Source organism: Pelmatolapia mariae, linkage group LG12, assembly GCF_036321145.2.
Source record: "Pelmatolapia mariae isolate MD_Pm_ZW linkage group LG12, Pm_UMD_F_2, whole genome shotgun sequence".
Taxonomy (NCBI): domain Eukaryota; kingdom Metazoa; phylum Chordata; class Actinopteri; order Cichliformes; family Cichlidae; genus Pelmatolapia; species Pelmatolapia mariae.
This window is the reverse complement of record NC_086237.1, coordinates 11592314-11615326: the sequence shown is the minus strand read 5'-3', so window position 1 is coordinate 11615326 and position 23013 is coordinate 11592314. Positions and strand designations below refer to the sequence as shown.

Sequence of the window (23013 nt, the reverse complement as noted above, 5' to 3'; positions counted from 1 at the left end):
TGTAGTTACTTCAATCGCTCGCTTCAAAGTTGAGAAAAGTTTATCTTGGGACCTGTTTGTTTCACATCGCCAAGTGGTTATTTCGCTTTGTTGTTTGAAATTGCTAATTTATTACAGCTACTATGTGGACGGCGCTTTAGAACACCTGTTGATTGCAAATTGCTCATAGGTGTGGATGTGAGAGTGTGTGGTCGCTAGCCTCGCTGTGATAATCAGCACAGTGACACCAGATTTACCAGTACGTCACAGGACAGCAATGGACTTGTGACCTTAGCAGTCCACCAAATGGACTACCAACCTAAACCTAAATTGCCCATAGGTGTGAATGTGAGTGTGAATGGTTGTCTGTCTCTCTGTGTTAGCCCTGCGACAGACTGGAGATCTGTCCAAGGTGGACCCCACATCTCACCCAATGGCACCTGGGATAGGTTCCAGCCCCCAGTGACCCTAAACTAGGTAAGTGAGGGTAAGGCTTTCAAATTAGCTAAACATGAATGATGAAGGACTTTAACTCATACCGGAGGGAATAATGTTGTGTTTACTAGTAAAAGGATCCAAGACTTACCCCACTTAATATCATACTTAATATATCTGTCTTCTTCTGCTGAGACCGAGCATTTATTATAACGGCAGCAGATGAGCAGCATTTTGAGTTTTGAGAGCAATCAATAAGTGCATCATTAAAATGTTCAGAGGAGATGCAGACTACAAAATCTTAGAAAACTAAGATTAATGTTTCTTTGTTTTCATGAGACGATTAGAGAATGAATACAAAAAAATAAACATTTATTACAGACTTAATCTGACAACAAGTTTAGTAACTTTATTAAAGGAAATACTAATTATAATGCCGCATTAACATCTGCTTAAGAGATGTTAAACAGTGCTGTGCGATACTGCAAATTTTGGTATAGATCCAATACCATGTAAATACAGGGCCGGTATGCCGACATCAGTATCAACACCGGTACCAATACTTTAACCTATTATGTGGGGGAGAGTGGTGATGTCATGATTTAGGAATCATCATCAATTTGCAAATTCTGAAACAAAAATTTAATATTTTAATAACTATGATTTTTACTTTCCACAATACTTAGTTAACACAACAAAACAAACCTTTCAGCTTTTCATGTTTTGAAACTGGGATTTTTTTGAGACCTGGAATGTTTCTAAAACACTTTGGGTTGTTTTCATTTGTGCTGTTCACTTTTAATAAAGGAGATGTGACAGTCAACACAAAAAGGTTCAGACATTTTTCATTGTTTATGATTGAGATGTATTTTTTCATTCCCGGAAAGTAATAATTAACACAACTGAGTAAGCTACATACTGAAATAAGTATATCGCGCTAGTACCAGTCCGATTCCAAGACCAGTGTTGATATCACTGCTATCATATTTGGATCCCACCTCTTATGCTAAGCTTGGTGGTCAGTGGCATAGCACCACCCAAGTCCTGGGTGTCGGATGTATGGGGTCGGAGGTATAAAGGGACTTTGATCTCAGGTTGGGGCGCACTTATTTTAAAAAGAAAGAAAGAAAGAAAGAAAGAAAGAAAGAAACGTGCATGTTCTACAGTGACTGGTCAGGAAATCTAATGACTGCCGGGGGGGTCCTCTGCTGTGCCGGGACCCTTGTTCTGAGGGGCTAATGGGCGGAGACCTGTTTGTGTGCTTCTTTGTTTTTTTTGTTTTTTTGTTTTTTTAAATCCTCTCAGGTCCCTGCTGTGATGCGTACTGCAGAAGTAGGCTGGGGGCGCACACACGCCGCAGCGCCACGCACCACTCACACACACTCTCATATACATCATTTCCATTGGAGATTGGCACAGAGACGCAGCGCGACGACCACTCTGATATATCTGCTTGGTACGGACTGCCGAAACTTCTGAGACAGGGAGGCGGGTAGATCCTTTTAGCTGGTCCCAGATAGTGGATTCAATCCACGCTCTCGTTTCTTTCTTTGCTTTTTTTCCCCCTCTCCTCCTAATTTTCTCCTCCTCCTCCTCCTCCTCCTCGTCTTCCCCTGGTTTCGTGTTACAAAGCCCAGGGAGGGAGTTGCGCGGAGAGCCAGTTCTGTGTGAAAAACTGAATGACAGGATCATATGGCTTGATTTGCCTTATAGTCCAAACATTTTTAGGAGGAAAAAAAGCCATAGAGGACACGAGAGGAACTGCGAGAGAGATCATCAGAAATTGATGAGGATGTGGAATAATTTATAACTCAAATTCAAAAACAAACGTGAGATAACGGAGAAAGCAGAGAGAGAGAGACAGAGAGGCAGAAACGGATACTGGCTCCAGTCGTCAGAGAAGGACGGAGAGCGGGGAGGAAAAGCGCAGGACGCATTGCCCGTGATCATCAGCACCATCACCGTAATAATAAGGTAAATGTGCGCTCGTTATTTCTCGGCAATATTGCTTCCAGCGCTGTGAGGCGGCTGGATTTTAACACACTAACGAAGCAAGCAGAGGCAGAAAACATCCCAAACCCCGGAGCGTCCGAATCTCCAACTGTTGCCATGAAGCCCACGTTTTTATTATGATTTTTTTTTTAATTCCTTCCTAAAACAGCACCATCTAAGGTGCAGTGCGTTTGTCTAGACAGATGATTTGGGGTGTTTTGGGTTGCCAGTTTTGGGGCTCAATGCGATGCAACTTTATCTCCTTTTCGCGCTGTGTAAACACAGCGCACTGCGGTCAGGAGCTGTTGGAAGGGAATCAACTCCGGGCTTTTTTCTACTGTATTTCTGTGCATCTACTGTAATGTGCTGCCGCTGCACCTCCACAATCACAGCCCGGCAATGCTACCGTGCAGCAAAAACGCACAACGTGAAGCTGACCTCTCGGTGTATACTGGTGCAGCAGTCTGAGAATGATCTCTTTTGTGTCTGCCTGTATTTCAGGCTCTTAAGTTCTGAGGGAGTCTGGTGCCTGACAAGACAAACTTTTAGGCACCTTCTTTTGCTTGGTAGTGCTTTTTTCCGCTTCTAATAACATCAATACAGATCCTCCTTGTAATCCTCACTCACTGTGGCCGCTGTCGTCTTCCTGCGAAGGGAAACTGCTTTGTAGATCTCAAAGTTTTCTGCACTTGTGCACATGTGTGGATTTTAGATTTGTGAAGAGGTTTTAAGTTTCAGATGCCAAGAAAGAAAGAAAGAAAGAAAGAACTGAGTCCCTTCAACTGCTGCCTGTATCCCTCAGTTAACACTCAAAAATGAAGCTCTTATGGTGACAATAATCCACTGGTTTGAGATATTACTTTGGAGTGGTTTCCTCCTTGTTCTTCTCCAGATTTTTTCCCTCTCTTTCTTTTTTCCTTTGCCTTAATGAAGTAAGTATTAGCTTCACTTGAGTGATTATTGTAATTACTGAGGAGGAGGAGGGTTGGAAGGTGGAAGGAGGGGCGTGTGTCCACACTGGACAGTAAGGAAGTGAGGGTTGGTGTAAGGAGGTGGTAGTTTAGAAGAAGGAAGGAAGGGTGTTGGGTTGGGGGTCCCTGCAAAGGGCTGTTGCCATGTGGGACGGAGGAGATAGGTTTTTAGTAGTGATATCATGCTTGAGGATCTGTTTTCTGACTGTGATATTTGTGTAACTGTCACAGGAGACTCCCTTTCTCTGTACCACAGGTGGCTTCTGCAGGTCTCTGTGCGTCCGCTTGTGTCACTGTGTCATTTGCAAAGATTAATGGAAGCAATAAGCGAGTAGAAATCAGAGTTAGCAAGTTGACATTTGCCGTGCAGAGGGATGTATCAGTGGATAAGCCTGCCAAAATTCAATTCACCCACCTTTTAATTTCATAAAATCAAGTTCACAGACTTTGAGGGGAAAAAAAGAAAAGTAGACACATAATCCTCACTAAAGGCACGCGCAGTATTGCACAGATTATTCGGCAGTGAAGCGGGTTACAAGGAGAGATCTCTCAAAACCAATTTAGTTGTTGAAGGATTCCTCCTGACATCTGCATTATTCCCAGGCTAAAAAACAAACAAACTTAAAAATCCACTTTTATCCAGGCTGTTCGCAACAATGACACACACTCTGTCGCTCTCTCTCTCTCTCTCACACACACACACACACACACACACACACACACACACACACACACACACACACACACACACACACTGTAGCCCTCTCGCCCCAGATGTTAATGCCTCTATTGAGAGAGCCACAGGACTCCTGCCGACTCAATCTCTTCATTGTTGGACAGACAATGGACTCCACATCCTGACAGCCAGCCTCCTTCCTATATCCCCCTCATGCACTCCTAAAGCTGCTCCTCATACACATGCAGTGAAATGGCACACAGTCATCCAGGCTAATAGCGCACACATGTAAATGGCAATGCCTCTACAGGCACGTGCGCAGCTTCATTTGATGTTTTCATAAAAGCTTGACTGATGTGGAAAGTCTCCTACTGTGTGTGTGTGTTCCCGTCTTGTCTGGGTTTCATGCCATCCATGCTGGTCCCCTCTATTCCAAGGTTTTGCAACTGATTCGCTTTGACTGATGTGAGTGTTTTGTTTACAGAATGAAAAAAAAAAGGCTTGTTAAAGTTTCTTAAGAGGCGCATTGCAGCATTAGCCCCAAAGTTCTTAAATGTCCCATCGGAAAACTGCAACAAAGAACGAATCACAGGCAGTTTCCACACGTGGGGGTCAACACTGTGTCATAGACCATACGTCGTGACAGAGGCAGATGCCTCTTGTCTGCTCTGTGCCCGCCCGTTTGCGTGCGTTTAATCGTCACCCCAGTGTCACATGCATCACGTCAGCGCGACGTGTACTGCATCCCACGACCAAGCAGCTGAACACACAGTAAAATACAACAATGATGGGATCATTGCTGATTATGTAACTCATTTTGCATACGGGAACACACAGAGCCTGTGTTCACGCCGGCTGTGGTGTATCACGAAGGTATGGATCTGAATCTGCTCATCATAATTTCCTTGGAGGCTCTGTGTCTTTTGCAGAGCAACAGTTGATGTGCCAGCTTCCCACAGTAGGCTTTTTTCTTTTCTTTTTTTTAAACGTCCTTTCATCCCAGGACCGATTTAGTCTATCTGCTTTTCTTTGCTTAAAAAAAAGGATCTCACAGAAACAGATTTTGTTTTGTTTCTGCTGTTTCACACTGGTCTGTATTTCCTGCTGAGGTGCAAAGAGTTCACATCTCGAGCTATGCCCTCTGTGTTCTAATGCAGCTCAAACATAATCGCACTGATTCTGTGGTTTTTTTTAGAGCTCCTCGGTGTATGTGTGTGTGTTAAACAGAGATATGGTTCATGGGAGGCCAGATGCAAGGTCCGGAGAGCTGAAGCAGATGGGTCGTGTGTGTGTGTGAGGGGAACAACGTGTTGCAAGTATGGGCTGGAAAGGCTGATGTTTAGAGAAGGTGTTTAAAGGAACACTATGGCAAATGTGTCAGGGTTCAGGTTCAAAGTGATATAAACCTTATGCTGTATGGATAAGACAGTGTGTGTGTGTGTGTGTGTGTGTCTGTGTGTCTGTGTGTGCGAGATGTGCCTTCATGTTCCTAAGAGTAACATCACACACGAAACTCAAACATTAACATAGTGTTACACATTAGCATGTCATTAGCACATTAATCACAAACGCTGAGCGCCTTTAATTAAACACGGTCACATTTTATGCATTTAAACTTTTTTGTTGTTGTTGTTGTTGTTGTTGTTGTCTAATGCGTATGTCTAAAATTATTTACTTCTGCTCTTACACCCTGCCTTTCCCCTGTTTTGAGTGTATAAATACTGCTAGATGAAGTGCACTACAAGTGCCCAGCTGGTGCACTCATTACAACTAAAAAACTGAAAGAACAACGCTATGCTCTTCTTTGGCATCCATTCTGGACATTCAGAGGAAGGGAGGGGACCACTGTGAAATGTTAAACCAGTAGGAGGATGTATCGTCAGTGCCTATGGTGATGTCAGTGCTAACTGCCTTGCTAATATTGCTAATTGTTGCCTTGCTAATATTGGAAAATCTCTATTGGGTGTTAATGACACATGCTCTGTTGTATTGTTTAGTATACAAGTGCATTATTGTAGTCTTTGCTATAGAGGAATTTTGTAGGATAGGTGGTCAGAAGCTCGAGTGGTTTGGATAATGGTTGGTAACATCTTGTAACTGCTGCTGGAGGTTGCTAGCACTTGCTAGTTGCAAAGTGGTTGCAAGTGCGTCACTGAAAACTCTCTTTTTAATTGCTTTGGTTGCTAGTAGGTTGCCTGAGTCGCTAGTAGTTTGCATGGAAGATGCCAACTCGTCTGCAAACACTTGCAAGCTCCTCCAAGCGCTAGTGAAACTATGAAAAGTCAGGACAAACCGGTTAACAGAGGCTGTTTTCCTTCGAGGTTAAAGTTGTGTTTTTTGAAATGTGTTGGTTGCAGCAGTAAAAAACAACTTTTAATCAAAGGCTTTTACAGTTTTCATAGTTTCACTATCGTTTGGTATGTACAATGGCGAGTAATATTAAAAACAACTCATTTCAAGTGTAATTAGCTTAAGTAAGGTAATGAATTGCCTATATAATAAATTGAATGTGTTGCAAAAACGTGCTTTGTTGTTCCATTTCTAAACTAAATACTAGATTAAATATTCAAATCCCATAAAGCACCTCATTGGTTTTTGCAGTTAAGCATGCTGTGTGAAAATGCGACAGAACTTTGGACTTCTTTACTTTGCACATTTGCATTTCTTCCTAATGTGAATGCATGACCGTCGAAAGACACTAAGAAAACACACAAGCATGTTAGTTGTCTCAGCAAATTCTGGCGTTTCTTAAAACTGACGTGGTCGTCATTTATTGTCCAAGTACTACAGATGGCACTCTTTCTGTAATGCAGAACACAAATTGTGCTCATGCTGAATGGTACACACACCACTGCACAACCTCCAGCCTCCGTCTCAGTTGCTTTAAGGCCTGCTGAGAAGTTTCCGTTAGGCAGCAAGGACGGATCCGGGGGGGTTTTGGCTGCGGCTGTGATTGCAGTTGTTCCGAGAGGAGAAGCTTTTTCTGTTCTGCAACTTACCCTTCCCTTTGAGCTTTTTCTTTCTCTCTCTCGCTCTCATCCTCTATCTCTCTTGCCCACTTACACTCACATACACCCCCTCCACTCGTTTCGGCTCAACTCGAGTAGTATGATGAGGTCATTTTTGCATTGCCAAAGTGTAAACCCTGACCACTTATATAGCTCGACTTTAATTGAACAGACAAGTGCACATTCAGTCTACTGTGAATGAAATCTACGCTAGGATACTAGGGTAATCCTTTTTTGTGGCTCTAATAGTTGTGCCAGTACCTTGAATGCCCCGGGAGCAGCTGTTATAGATCTTCCTTTCATCTCTCCAAATCAATTCAGGTAAATTAAATGAAGTCTTACTGACATTATTGTCAAAAAATTAACAATATTGCCAAAAATTCACTACGCTCAGAATACAGAGTACAAAGGAGTAATAAATACATGTCACCCTCTGTGAATGATGCAGCCAGCCCCCCTCCCCCCATCATCCTTTGGGGCAATCAATAAATAAATAAGCCCTAAGGGAAGAAAAGTGTTTCCAGGAAAGTCAGACTGGTGGAAAATCCAATATGGAGCAGAATGTTGGTCCTGGAGGCAAATATGTACAGCTAGTATAGCTGTCTGCACCAGATCTTCATTATTTTTACAATATAGAAGTTTTGTTTATCAAAGCTTTTCATCCTGACCTGAAATCCCCACCACCACCCCGTGGCTTTGATCAATGCAATTTTAAAGATGTCAGAATGCAGTGCAGTCATCACGCAGATCTAATTACTGTTGTCTGAAACAAATGAATGAACAGATGGAGAGTAATTCATAGCTCCCTGCTACGACACAAAGGTTTGCCCCTTCTTTTTTTCTTTCACCACAAGTAAACGCGCCTTTTCAGGACTTGCTCGGAGAGTTACTCGAGGCTTTTAGAGGAGTTCGGTGGAGTTTCTCTTGGTGGCTCGAGTCCTCTGCATTATTTATGCCGGGCAGAATGGAGGTGGAGGAGAGTCCTGACCTGCTTGTTTGTTACCAGCTGACCACTATTGGCCATCTGGTGCCTGCTAGCTACGCTATTTGTGTTTTTATCTAACGATAACTGGGTCCGAGTTTTTATGTAAAACAGGACACTTGGAGTTAGAAGGTTAAATTGATTTTTGCTTACTTGAGATACAGAACAAATACATATGCATATATATAACATAGTACGTTTGGCGGACAGCAACAGAGGAGTGTGCATCTCCCTTTTAAAGATTATTTAAAAGAATAGTGTGAAAGTTGTGAGGCTGAATTCAGCAGATATTTCTGCAAGTTCGATCACTTTCTTGCTGAGATTTGATAGGATGCAGACCTAAAAGATCATATAGTGATGACAAGGTGGTACACATTTGAAAAGAATAAAACAAAATCTACTTCTGTAGCTCAACAGAGTCGCCAAACGTTTCACAAATCCATTTTAACGGTGAAACTTGTCGTAATATATCAGCGCACTTTTCCCCAGCTTCCTTAATGAGGGGCTACAGGAACAACAGCCCGGAGTTCACAGATAAAAACTGAACAGCTGATATTTTTTATGACAGCTTGAAGCTACAGTTGTTGATGCAGTGCCGCAACATGCTACACAAACACATTTAATCAACAGCCGCAATCCCGAGAACAGCTGTATTTCTCAGATGGTCACAGGAAATAGTTGAGCCATGGCCAACAGTGGCACCATTGAGTGTGGAAACGTCTTTCTCCTGCCTTTCGTTGGGAATGTCTTCAAATCAGGTTGCTTTGCTATGTCACATTTGAAGAGGAAGATTATTCAACTAATTATTCCTCTCTTGTTACTTTTCTTATAGCGTGCACACATTCATTTTACCCTCAGCTTTACTGATAAAACAAGAACATTTGGAGATTAAATGTTGAGAATAATCTCAGCCTAATGACTTATATCACAGAAATAAAGACAAATATGTTATTGTGTATGTTGCACTAGAATAAGTAGGGACAGTGAATAAAAAGGTACCATGAGCTCCTGTAGCGGGGTTATCTGTTCCCTGTCTTCATCCATCTCCTCATCCCTTCTTCCCTCTCCGATTTTGTCCTTTCTCTTTTTGATTTATGCTCGTCTTCCTCCCTCACACTTTCTTTTTCTTCTTCTTCTCATTCTCTCAGGCCTCATTTCTAGCCTCTGTGGTTTTGTCCTGCTTGGTCTCTCCTGCCTACTCTCTTTTCCATATCTCTTCAGTCCTCTCCATATCTTAGGCCTGTCAAGACTCAGGATTCGCTTGCTGAAAAAGCTGGAAATATCACAACTGTTGAAATTCCTTTTCATCTTTGGTTTGCAGTGCAGGCCACTCAATATAAATGTGAAAGCATCTGATTTACAAACATAGCTGGGGCACAGTATAACTATGATCAGAGAAGAGTGAACACTTGCTATTTAGACTTAAACTCATCATGGCTGATATACAATCACAGACACTTTATTAGGTACGCCTTGCTGGGTATTGAGTTAGACCCATTTAACTGCTGTAACTGTTCGTAGCATTGATTCAACAAGGCTCTGGAAACATTCCTCAGAGATTGTGATCCGCATTGACGTGATAGCATCACACAGTTGCTGCAGATTTGTTGGCTGCACATCCTTGATGCGAATCATCCATTCCACCACATTCCAAAGTATTTGATACTAAGGGGCCCAAAGTAGGCCAAGAAAATATCCCCCACACCATTACACCATCACCAGTAGCCTGAATCATTGATACAAGGCGGGATGGATCCACACCTTAATGGTGTTTACACCAAATTCTGACCTCTTCTTTTGGACCATTCTCTGTAATCCCTACAGATGGTTGTATGGAAAAAAACAGATCAATCAGCAGTTTCTGAAATACTTTGGCACCAACGCCCATGCTACTTAAAGCACTTAAATCAACCTTTCTTCCCTATTCTGATGCTAAGCTTGAACTCATCAGGTGGCCTGGACCATAGCCACATGACGTGCTGGTTGTGATTGGATGGTAAGATATTTGCATCAGCAAGCAGTTGAACGGGTGTACCGAATTTCACTCTACAAGCAACTGTACAATGACAATAAAAGTTCTAAGTTCTAAAAGTTCTAAGTTCTAATGAAGTGGCCTGTGAATGTATATTATCGGTACATTAGTAAAGTGTGTAGCCTAAATTGCATAAAGAAAAATCTGAAATATACAATTTTCGCTAGTCAGTCAATTTCACAGTTTTATAAAGCCATAGATTGTGAGCAGAATCACTTGCTAAAGTGCTGTGGAGCAGTAAAACTACAGCTGTTGATGTTTGACCTGAGTAAATAACAAAAACCACAGAGTCCACCCCTCTAATCCTGAACTGAACTCTTAGCTTAGATTAGATGAAAATCTAGAAACTAACGCAATTAGCCTGGTCTAGTCCAAAAGTTAAACAATGCTTTGTTTTACCTTTATAGCTTTGTTATAATTTGTATATTAGCTTTTTGTTCAGAGAAAAACACAGAAAGCTGTACTACTAAAAATGGGATTTGGAGGCTTCTGACTAAGCTAGGCTAACTGTTTCCTGCTAAGCTAAGTTTACGGACTTCTTGACTCTTTTACTACTTTCTATAAAATATACAGTGAAGATTAAAGTGAGAAACCACAAATCAGCTTGATAAAATAATTTAGCTAATAATTTATCATAATTTTCATAACTATTAAAGTGCCCTATAGCAAGTTTTAAACCGGACACAACAGATACCATCTTGGCAGCCATTTTGTTTGTGTTTGAGTGCCGAACTTCCTTTTCCTGTTCTGTAGCTTATCTAGCAATGTAGACTATATTTTCAAAACAGCAACGCTTGTTGTTTAGGACAAAACTACAGCAAGTCCAGCTGAAGTAAGAAATGTTATGACGCTTTGTTGTTATAGCAGTTGGCAAAGACGATAACCACTGGGTCAAGAACTGTGATTCTGACATGAGAGTGGAGTGGTTGTTTCTGATCTTCTCAGCTAACTCTTGGCATGAAAGCAAACACTTCTTTTGCCACATGTTGATGTATTTCTTTAATTGCTGTTCGCATCTATAATTATAGTAAGCTACATAAATCAATACCAATCCATTTGCACTGCTTCTGGGTTTCCTATTTGTTTTTTTCATCTCCCGAGTCGGAGAGCGGCTCAGGGTAAGAAATCTCCATTATATTTGATACTTATTTAGTAATTTCCTTTTCAGATAGCAGATGGACCCATCTATCCTATCTGATGCTGCTTATTGGGTCTGTCCATGCTTGGCTGAGGCTGAAATTGTAAAGCTGGATTGGGGGAGAGATAGTAATATGCTCAGCCAAAACAAAAACCTTGTCCATAAGCCAACTGTGTTTCGGGGGCACCGTGTAGATTGTTTAGTATGTTTCCTGAGGCCCCCGACTTGCACGTTAGTCAGCCGTTTGTTATTTTGCTTGTTCCAAGTCAGCAAATGTATTCTGGCTCAGTTGACTGGGCGATGTGTTGTGCAGAGAGGACCACTGGAGTTGTTCCCTTCTTTTGTTATTCAGGTCTCGGTGATACGTCAGTCCTGCTCTGAGCCATTGTGGATACGGAGGTTCCCATTGTTTACTGTCAGTTGCAGCATTGCTATGTGTGTGTGCATGGAGTATGCATATTCAGCTTCTTCTTGCTGTTTTCATTCATTATTATGTCCTGGATAGTCTATGTAAATGTGTCCAGGCTAGCAGCAGAAGATAACAGTTAAAGTACTGGCTCAAACCCTGCATAACTAAGACTGTGTGTATGGGAATAATGATCCAGATGCAGTGCAGTAGGGGGTGTGTAAAGGAAAGTAGGCCCCTACCCTCCTCTTCCCCCGTGCTAACCAGAGCATGGTAGTTTGTTTTTATGACAGCCTTTTTTTGGCATTGTTCTGGTCGGATAGAGCTCGCCTTTCCTACCGTGGGACCGGCCGTTAGTGCAGGAAGTGCTGGGAGGGCACAACTTGAACGCACACACACACATGCTGGATTGCAGGCTACAGCACTCGCAACCCCTCCCGAGCTATCGCCCCACACTCACGCATAAAGTTTTGAAAGGACAATAAAAAAAGTTGCCCTGCGGCTCGTCGGCTGGTAAGCTGCAGCTTATCCAGGAAGGAGCTGCAGCCAGGCTAATGGCCTCTCTCCAGGGTAGGCTCTACAGAAGGGCCAGTGGAGGCTTATCGGCAGCAGGAGGGCCCCTACATGACTGCTCTCTGAGATCTCCACTGAGCTTATGTGTGGGAGTAGCTTAGCTTTCGTAGCTAGAAGGAGGGTGAGAGCTATTCTGCTTTATTTCCTCCTGTGATTGTCTCGGGTTAGCTCAGCCTGTAGGAAAATTAGTTACTTATTACCATTCTCAGGTGAAAATACAGGTGTTTACCCAGTGTGCCACTTTTAAATTCAAAGTTAACTATCCAACCTTATTGAAAAGTCAAGGTAGACTTCTACTAACCAAGCATTTCTTTCAGATACTACGGGAAACTTTTGGTCAGTGCAAAGAGGATGGGAGGCAGTGTGTGCGCCATACTTTTCAAATGCCTACACATCTGTGGTTTATATCTTTGCCTTAATTGGAGACGTCTCAGTAAGGAGTCAGCGTGATATGTAGAAAACAATGTAATGTGCGATGAAGAGGAGTGAGATGACTTGCCCCCTGTCTGACTAATCACATTTTGCCTCATGGATCTCAGTGTGACGTATCCACCGTGATCCGAGTCCATGAATCACCAATCTCTTTCTTCGTCTGTTGTGACTGAAATTAGACAATGGCACAGTCTTCATACCAGCTGCTAATACTGCAACAGAGAGGTATCCTGTCACAAGTACCATCTAAAAGATTTATTAAACAAGAGCCTTGAAGAAAGAGGCAATGCAGGGAGTGAATCATTCATGCACATGCTAAACTCACTGTTTAACCAGTAAATGCAATGATATCTAACACTGTTCCACATGCAGTTAGCCTAACAACCAGGACACGTCCTCATAACGTTTGCTGATCATGAAGACGGCTTCAGTTTTCTCCTCTTAAGACTCCTGTTGAGCTTCTTTCATTCACTTTTTCCACACTTAGCTTATCTCAGGCTATGCTATGGTTCTTGTTAGCACCTTAATGGTCTCACCTGAAATCTAGCACTAAATCCTCCTTTGAGTCTGTCTGTATGAGCAGCTGCAGGCACAATAGTCCCTATTGTTGAGGAGCGGGTTTGAAAAAGAGAAAGCAATTCTGGACTGGCCCCTCTCGCCCACCCCCTGTCCTGCTGCAGACTCACCTCTGACCCGCAGGCTGGTTGCGCTCTCACCCATCTCCCGCTGCTCTTTTCCAGTCCACTGCTCTCTGCATGAAGCCTGACTCGTTTGAAGAAAGAGATGGAAAGAAAGGAAGATGCTCAGTGGGACGAGGCCTCAATAATACGACAGAAAGAAGATAAGAGGAGAGGGATTTCGACTGGGATGAATACAAGAGGAAAGGTTGGCAAGAGGTAAAAAAAATAGAGAAATGTGTTCAGGTTGCCAGGTTTGGTCAACTCTTAGAGAGAGATGGCAATTGGAAAAGCAAGAAGGAAGCCGGCTTGCCCAGACAACGGCCCTGAGAAACCAAGATAAGAGCTGACCAGCAGTCAACAATTACACCATCAATTTCCAGTCTGGCTTTTGCCTTCTCACTCTCTTTTTCAAGCTTACTCATCTTTTTGCTTCTCAGTACTGTCTCCTATTCTCTTCCCACCCCTGTTGTCTCCACTCTTTGTGTGTTTTTAAACGATCTCTCTATGAGGATCCATTCATTATCATAGAGATAAACTCTTTTATCTTGTGTTTGGAGAAATTAAAAAAAAAAAATTTCTTGAAATATTTAATCAACTACTGAAGTTATGGATAGTTTTGAGGCATTTATAGCACATATCAAGTAGTTCAGCATGTGAAGCTATATAAGTTTAGCTGAACAATTAGCTACAGTTTAGAAAACAGTGGTTGGAGACCGTGGCCTGGCCAAAATTATTACGACTGTGTGAAATCTTACTGCCTCTGAAATAGCTCCTTTGAAAGCGGACGCCAGGTCTGTGATGACTAGCAGTCAATTACCGTCTTCAAACTGACGTTAGTGTGTCAGAGATAACGGTAAAATGGCGATAAGATGGAGTCGGTCTCCAATCAGTCTGTGATTAAATGGGGTCAGGCGGGCAATTACATGCTATCTGTTTATGATAATACGCTAATTAACTGTGGTAAATTAGCAAAAATTTGTGGTAAAGTCTCAAATCTGTTGTGTCTGCAGATTTGTCATTGTCTACATACACGGAAATTCACATTAAAGAGACTTTCATATTAACTACTGACAGACAAACAGAAACTCATCCACAGATATCGCGCTGTAGTTGCTGCAGGATTGAAATTCAACTTCAAACTGACATAGGCGCTCAGCAGCCTGACTTTATACAATTAAACAACCAGTTGGCAACCAGTTGATTTTGTCCCTGCAACTGCTTGCAATCAGTTACAGAAAAATTCAGTGCAATCACTGGGAAACTACGTATTTTTCCCAGACAAAAGGAGTTTGCTGTCTTATTGTTATTCTAGTGTGACTGACTCTAAAATTTGAGAGGTGCTACTTTACATAAAACATGACTTTTACTTTTGGTAATTAACATAAATTGTGTCTCTTCAAATGTTAAGTTGGAACGATCAAAGCTTTGTGACCCTGTAATTTCTTAATAATCCCTGACTGTATAAAACACTATTCAGAGCTAATACAACACTAAATTTTCACCCACCAGAACCTCTTGACTTCTCGACTCCTCGGATCAGCTTCACCTCAAAACAGACCATTTTATTTTTCAGAGGCTCAAAAATGCAGCAACATCCCAAATAGGGTCCAAAAGTCCAGTTAAATTAATTAAATTAGCAGAAATAAGCCCTAGTGACAGTAATCAACTACAGCTACCCCTGTCAGCACAGCCATCAATCAGAGTCATGTCTAACTTAAGCTTTAACAAAATCCAAAAGGGTAACTTATAAATAGGTTGTACCACATCCATCCTTTATCAAGGCAGAATTAAGCTACAAATATCAAAGTAGTTTTTTTGGACTAGACTGTAACACATGTTCTGACTATGGCCATTTTAACATGGGAGCCCAGAGGGAGTGACTGAGCCGGCCTCCTGTGGCTGTTTGCGGAACTGATTTTTTTGCCACTTATGTTTGATCGACTTTTCAGAGGTTGCTGCCTGATAAAATAAAATGTTGTTTTTTAATTGTTGTTGTTAAATAAGTGTTTGATGTTGTGGAAAATTAGAGGCAGTTTGTTATCTGAACATTACACGAGGCTTCAACAGTAACATTATCAAAATCAAGCAAGCCTCTTCCTAATTTTGTGTTTTCTCGTTGAGGCGCATTGTAGAGACACATCCTGGTAGTCTTGCATACGATGTTTACCAAGATAAACCTTAAAGGAAATCTATTCTGATAGTTATTATTTGCTACTTTTATTTGAGGGAAGAAGGTGAATACTTCTTCCACTACTTATGCTTTCAGCGCTTCTTCAAACAGTCCGTCGAGTACCGAAGGCCAGGTGCTTTCTCTCAATTGCTCACAATCTCACCTTCGCCAGCACATTCACACGTTAGCTGCCAAATGTGCGCATTTGCTCGCACACTTTTGCATGCTCACACGTTGTCTCTCTCACACAGAGAGCTGCGGCATATGGAACAGTTTATCTTCCCGTGTTATTTTCTTTTCTTTCCCGTACCTATTAGGCAAAGTCTTTTTTAGGAACGCCAGGGAGGAGAGAACGGCTAACTCTTTATTATGATTTTTTTGCCTGAGGTTAGACCAGCCACGGAGCACACGCACCCTCTCACGCACACACAAATCACGCAGAGGCGCACACACAGATAAACGCGGCAGCCCTCTGATTCAACACTTCAAAAAATCAATAACGTCTCTTTCGAAAAAGCCTTAAAGCTAATGCAAAGAGACGGCGAGGGAGTGAAGGGGGGTGCTGATGAACCCCAACAACAGGCACTTACAGCAGGCTTACTCTGCCTCTGTCTTGCTTGCTTTCTCTGCTGATTCTCGATAGATAGATAGATAGATAGATAGATAGATAGATAGATAGATAGATAGATAGATAGATGTGACCGTTTTAAATGGCTTCCCTTCTTAAAATTCATTGACAGTCCATCCCTCTATCCATCCTGTCCTCTCATATCTCTGCGGCCGAACAGCTCTGATTTGTGTACCAGGATTAAAATCCTCAAATTTGTCTTTCACTCCCTGTGGGAGAGGACTGTGCTTTTTAATTAATTGATTTTGAAATGAAGTTAGCTGCTGTGTCTGTCTGTGTGTGCGTGCACTGACGTGTCTGTCTGCGCAGCGGGTCTCTGTGTGGTTTCGGCTGAGTGTGTCAGAGTGTGTCCCCGATGCTTAGCTGGGTAAAGGAGGGGTGGGGTTGTGGGTTTTGCTGAGCGTGTGTCTGTATTTTTCTCGGTGCCTTTGTTGGAGAAGCTGCGGTAATAGATATCTAAATCTCCATCCGAAAGTACAAAAACTATAATTTGTGTTTCTGTAGGCCTCATGTGTGTGTTTAGTTTAGTTTCTTTACAATCTGTTTTTCAAATTAATTGACAACATGTGTGAATTGCTGTGGTTTGGCCGTTAGGTAAGGCAGATTCTCCTTGTCTTTCACATGTGTTTATGCTATCCTCAGGTGCTGGCCATAGCCTATGAATTATATATAAGAGCTTCAGTTGTACTCTTGGTTCTCGATCATACATTGGACCTTACCATAAAAGCCCAGTGGTTCCCTTTGCTTATTGGTCTGACTGCATCCATATGAGCACAGCTCAAGTACTGAAAAGCATCTTTCCTGCTGCAGTAGGTGTCATCGGGACCGCACTATGGCATGACACATGACAGACTCACAAGGCTGGTAAACAGCCTCATCGCAGTGACTCAGAAAAGTCTACTTCTGATCAATCTGTTCTGCAGATTCTTCACCAAAACCAGATTCAGAATTAATGCTACACCCATTTTACTCATGGCTGCGGCCCTTTGGTTACTCATGAGCAGGAACTGCTTATGAGCCCCTTTTAACGTGAGCGCCTTTGCATTTGTTCACACTTTTTCATGAACGACAACCTGTGTGAGGGCCGTCACGGTGCTCTGTGTGTTTCTGACTTTTGTCATGCGCAGCTGGGCGGACGCGCTTGAATGCTTTGTCCACGAGCTGCTGCAGCGTTGTACGCCTACTGTATTATGCGGCGCACACAAAGGTGCGTTCACCGTCGCAGCGTGTTGCCTCTGCACTGGCAGCGCATGGGGATTGTGCCGCTGATCAGTGGGGTTGCTTTGTGCATCACAGTGGCAGTGGTGGATCTGCTGCTTGCTGTCAAACCCACACCGTCTGTCGCAGTGTGTGCGTGTCTGTGTGTATTTCTGGTAGTGTTTTTGTCAGCTTGTCTGCGTGTGGGTCTTTGTGTCTGAATGTATGTGAGTGTGCATCTTTGTCTCTTTGTGAGCGGATGTGTGGATGTTTGTCTCTGATCCTGTGTATGTGCGTAAAGGCTGTAATTTTAGTGTTACTATTTATTATTATTATTATTATTAATTATACTAGCGCTATCTCCATATCATGTGTCTGTATTTGTGTATGTGTTACCACAGTTACATGATAGACAGATCTCCTGCTAGACTTTATTAACAACATTTACTACAATCTCTGCTGGGTTTGTCTGAGTGAGATTAAGATGTGGGCACATGCTCACACATGCACACGGGGGGCTGGGGGCATCCATTGTAAAATCTTTGAAACATGGGTTGCAGCATTCCAACATATTCACACGCACTCATCACACTGATCTCACATATTCTTGTTCTGTCATAATGTGCCACACTTCCCACACTTTAAAAAACCCCTCACAAACAAGCAGTTTGTAATTAGTATGAAGGCTTTTTGAAGACTTCTGTGTGTGTCTCTTTTGTGGGCTGTTTCATTCACTATGAAATACCTTCGACTCAGAAACTCAAACACCTGGGAAAGTGCGCCTTAGTGTTGATACCAGACTACAAAGACATCAGGGTGTATCGCTGTCACTGTGAGTGGGTGAGTGTGTTTGCTGCATTTTGCAGTACCAGCAGCTGGAACCAATCGATTCGTCTAGCAGAAGGAATTGTTTGATTCTTTATCATTTATTTTATGTGAATAAGTCTGCATTCAGTCCTGAAACAAGCACTTCACTAGTAAATGATAAAATTAGCTTTTGATAGTTAAAAGATTATTTTTATATACTAAAACTAACAGAAAAATCATGACGCAAAAGGAATCACCACAACAGCTGCCAGCACCAGGCACAATAGACCAAATAGGCAATATTAAAGTTCAGTACAACAGCTCAGAAGCTTAATTAAAAAGATAAACTCAGGTTAAATTACTAGCTTCTGGTATGGCCTCAGCCATACAGGCCTAGACACCAATCAGCAATCACCTGGCAAACTCAGGCAACCAAAGGAAACCCATTCAAAAACCAACCCGCCAACCATACGCCAATCCAAGCGGTTGGTGAGATGTTGCCAGAGGTTGCTGGCTGCTGCTGGGTGAAACGTGGGCGCTGCACCAAAAACCTAGTTAACAGTGCTTTGGACACCAGCAGATTGACTTGTCTGCAATAGTCAACATTTACTCTCCAAGCTTTAGTGCAACTTGGAAAAAAATGGAGACAAACTGGAAACAGAGAAATTTTGCCTTCAAAGTAAAAGTCGTGGCTTTCGAAATGTGTTGGCTTCTGTGGTAAGATACTACTTTTACTTTGAAGGTAGCCATTCTTTGTTTCCAGTTTGTGATGCACTTGTTACAGTTTTACTATTGCTTGGCAAGTAGTTTCCAAATTTTTACAAAGAATCCAGCATCTTCCATACAATCTACTGTAAACTGTGGCAACCTGCTAGGGTCCAAAGCAATAGGAAGACAGTTTTCAGTACAGGACTGTGCAGATCTGTGCAACCAGTTACATGCTAGCAACTGTAACCTCCAGAAATCACTCACACTCAGTTGGGGAATACCATTTTCCCGTCATGACTGACCATTATGTCATAGCCATATGTTAGCCTAGTTTTGTTAGTGTCATTTAACTGGGTATTTGTTTAAATTCTTCTTACTCAGAGCACATTTGTGTTGGTGTGAACAACATGTGTGCAAACATGAGATGAATAATAGCGGTTAAGAACCTTTATGTGCAGCGTGTATTGATATGCTAAGTATGTACTCGTGTTGCTTAATGCTAGTTAATGCTGAGTTTGTTTGTTGAAAGATGAACGTTCAAATAAAGACTGAACTGAACATAAATCATTTTAATAAAGCTTTTCATTCAATCATTAAATAATGCTATTCATCAGTTCTTTTAAAAAATTACAGGAATTAAATCCTTTCCTGTAAGGTCAATATAGAGACATTACTGTGGGTTCAGAAACACACCCTAACTAAATAAATAATCCAACTCAAGTACAAGCATGTGCAAAGGTTGCCATTCTTATGATAACTAAGAATGCGTTGGAAGTCAGACGTGATCTCTTCTGAAGCTTGTAAAACTGAAGCTTATTGTTTTTTTAGTAAGATACAAACTAATATATGTTACCAGCATATCTTTACTCTAAAATCATTTTCTCTTGGTGGATAAAAAATAATCAAGAAGTACTTCTCGGTTTGTAAAATAACTGCTAGCTAAAACTAGCTAATTTTTCAGCCATTGTAGATGTTTTTTTTTACTCAGTATGCTAAGCTAGGCTAAAGGCTACATGCTAAACAAACTTGTACTTTTTAGTTTGGGAAAACAATAAACAAAAATGTTGAACCATTTTTACTCTGACATGGCTCATCATTTTTTAATTACGACTTTTACTCTTCACAAAATAAAAACATCCATCTAAAAGAAATTTCAGGCACATAACCTGTGGTTTAATTGCACGAACATGAACACTGATAATTTCAGATATTTAGAGGTAGGTGGACTGATCAACCAGTATATGTGTTTTGTTTTTTGTTTTTTCACCTTTAAAGCAGAGCCAAGTGTTTCCTTATTTTCTATCTTTATGTTAAGTTTACCTAGCTTGTCGTCTGGCTTTAGCTTCGTATTTAGCATGCAAACATGAGAGCGGTATCAATCTCAAGATTCTGGCAAGAATGCAAATAGCTGTGTTTCCCAGAGTGTGGAATTATGACTTCAAAGAAAAGTGGCCCAACAGAGACAGAGATGCAGTGGCAGGCAGCTAAATAGATTGGAAAAGAGGAGGCTGAGAGAAAGTCAGAATATGGGAGAGGGAGGAAAAAAAGACAATGGAGGTTGAAATGAAGAAAAGTTATAGAGGGAGAACAGGAGCCTGAGAAGTGTCTGAGATGATGAAAGACAGTCAGAAAAAGTGTGATAGAGTGATGGAGACAAAAATAGGAAAGCGACGAATACGGCAGATAAAAAATGGAGTGGCAGAATGTGTGATTGTTGTGGCCAGAAACTCTCTGACTTCTGCTTGGTGACCACAGTCCTCCTCTGCACTTCATTTATTGTTAGTCTTTATTTGATTTTTTTTTATACTGCTGTCATTTTCCCCACTCCCTGTTTGCCACCCAGACACCCTGCCGCTTTTGTTTTTCCATTGCAGCAATAAAATGGCCTAGTTCTCGTCTCTTGCCTTGACTTGAAGCACCAGTGAATGCTTTTTTCGGGGGCTTGCTGAACTGTACTTTCTAGTAATTTTGTAATCTGTGTTTATTTTGTAAGAACAGTTGATTGAAGTGCTGTGGTTAGTTGTTTAGATTGTACTGTTGTAACTATTTACCTCAGTGGCCTTCATGTTTTAAATGAGGAGAATGCAGACAGTGCTTTTGAATTTCTCAGCATGGGCCTAAATTATCATAAAAAAAGAATGACAGATTTCTCTTAAATTTGACGCATCCTTTTAAGCAGGCCAATTTGTATTTACATGCTGCCAGTCTGTCTCAACATGCTGCCCAACACTGGCGTTGGTTGTGTGGAGATGTGGCTTCCATTGCAGACTGAGAACATTTTTTCCCCCCATCTTAAATTGACTGCTGAGCCTTTGATTCGAGGGCTGACAGCATGTGTCAGGCTACCAATGAGCTTCACATTTCTCCGCATAAAGGTTTGTTTATGTTGATATTATTCAAAATGGTCTGCAATTTGTGACAGTTGATGGAAAGTTGAAAAAGCTTCCCAGTGACAAAGCCGCATGAGATGACAGTTTGTATGAATAAATTACAGGTTCTTGATCCTGAACTTTATGTCTGGGTTAGAATTAAATGAAGACGATTTTATTGAGCCTCATCTGTTATTGTGATGTAGGTGAAGTAATGATCTATTTTCTCCAGCTTCTAGGCTGTCAGTCTGTTAAACCCAAGCTGCAGCCTCCACTGTTGCCCAAAACTGCAGTTCCTCAAGTGGCCACATGAAGCTGGCTCCAAAGCGAGTCAGTTTCTATAAATTCCCAACTATACAGCAAAAGCAAACAGTCTCTGGGATTGTGTTAAACTTTTCAACAGTTTCACTCTTAAATAGAGAGTGTTTGGTAAGTGTTTGCAGAGTGTTTAACTCAGTTTCCAGGGTATTCCGTTAGGTTGTAGTATCTGGTACCAGGTACTTTTTTGGTACCTACTTCAGTGTGTGAATGTGTGTGTGAAAATGTGGATGACTGAATGAAGTGTAAAACGCTTTTGGGTCCATAGGGACTAAGTAAAGCGCTATACAAATACAGGCCATTTACTTATAGGCGATCCAAAAATGTGTCGTCAGCAGACTTCATGCTACCAATTGGTTAGTCAGTGGCATCACTGACTCAAGTCATGAGAGGGACTCAGTTACGAAAGCCAAAACCACCATTGGGGCAATTTTGCAGATCAATTTTTCATGGCTACCAGTGGTTGCAAGATAAAAACTGACCAGGCTTTTAGGCCCTTGTGTCCGAGGCCTAAGATTTAAAGTTAAGTGCATAGCCGCTTTCATTGCTAGGCTAGGCTAGGCTAGGTAAGAAGCACTAGCCAGGTGCTATTAGTAGGCCTTACTTGGTGCTAATTCTTATCACTGAACCAGCCTGAATGCCTTTACATGTTGGTAGTTGATAAATTAGCACTAACCAAATTAGGTAGCTCCACCCTTGCATCCCAAAACGGCCATTCCTGACTCCAGAAAAACGAATGCGGCAACAGCCAGAACATGTTGAGCCTCCAAAACGTGGTGTTGTGCTGTATGCAGTAAAACCCTACAGTCAAACTTCCCATAAGGCACTGCAAACCCACCTTAAAAAAATGGGGTTTGTATGATCTTTCCTTATCACACATCTAAAGGCAGCATCTGAAAGTTGATGAGAACAAACTGAATCCTGGTTGTTCTTTTGTAGTCTAACTCAAAAATCCATGAACCACAATTATCTGGCAAAAGTACCGACTAACACAATAAACATCCAAATTTACGAATTCAAATCAAACGTCGTCTTCCTTTCCCTTATCCTACTCAACTGAAGAGATTTAATCTTACAGTGTTACAGGCAATGCATTCAGCATTCAGCATCGAACGGCAAGCATTTAACAGGTTGCATTACATTTTAACACAGTTTCTCGCTCTCCATTACCGCACCATTGATTCCGGTTAGGTTCGCATTCGAAATGGATCAAATGTAACTGAGTCAAGGGTTTGGGTGGAGAGTTTCATCTCGACTCCCCCTGCTCCTGACAGTTTAAAGCACATCGAGCAATCGGCTCCGGGCTCTGTGATCTCATGACGAGGTGATATAATCCTCGTTGGTCACGGTGTCTGGGCTGCCAGTTGTTTACTGTTTAGCGACTGTGAATGTGAATGTTGTTTAGCATGATACACCTACAAGCCTCCCTCAACAGCATCAACTACTTTATCCTGTGAGAACGCACCAGAAAGTGAGCCCTCGTTGTAGAAACGGGGACGTCTCGGTGCTTTC

The 23013-nt window shown here is 41.9% G+C and overlaps 1 protein-coding gene across 1 annotated transcript in view; it reads left to right on the top strand.

Annotated features, from left to right (window-relative positions):
• Positions 1 to 1794: 1794 nt before the first annotated feature.
• sema4c (sema domain, immunoglobulin domain (Ig), transmembrane domain (TM) and short cytoplasmic domain, (semaphorin) 4C) overlaps positions 1795 to 23013 on the top strand; it is a 103660-nt gene continuing 82441 nt past the window's right edge. The window contains exon 1 of the mRNA XM_063489197.1: positions 1795 to 2388. The gene's annotated coding sequence lies outside the window, so the exon portion shown is untranslated. The remainder of the gene's footprint in view (positions 2389 to 23013) is intronic.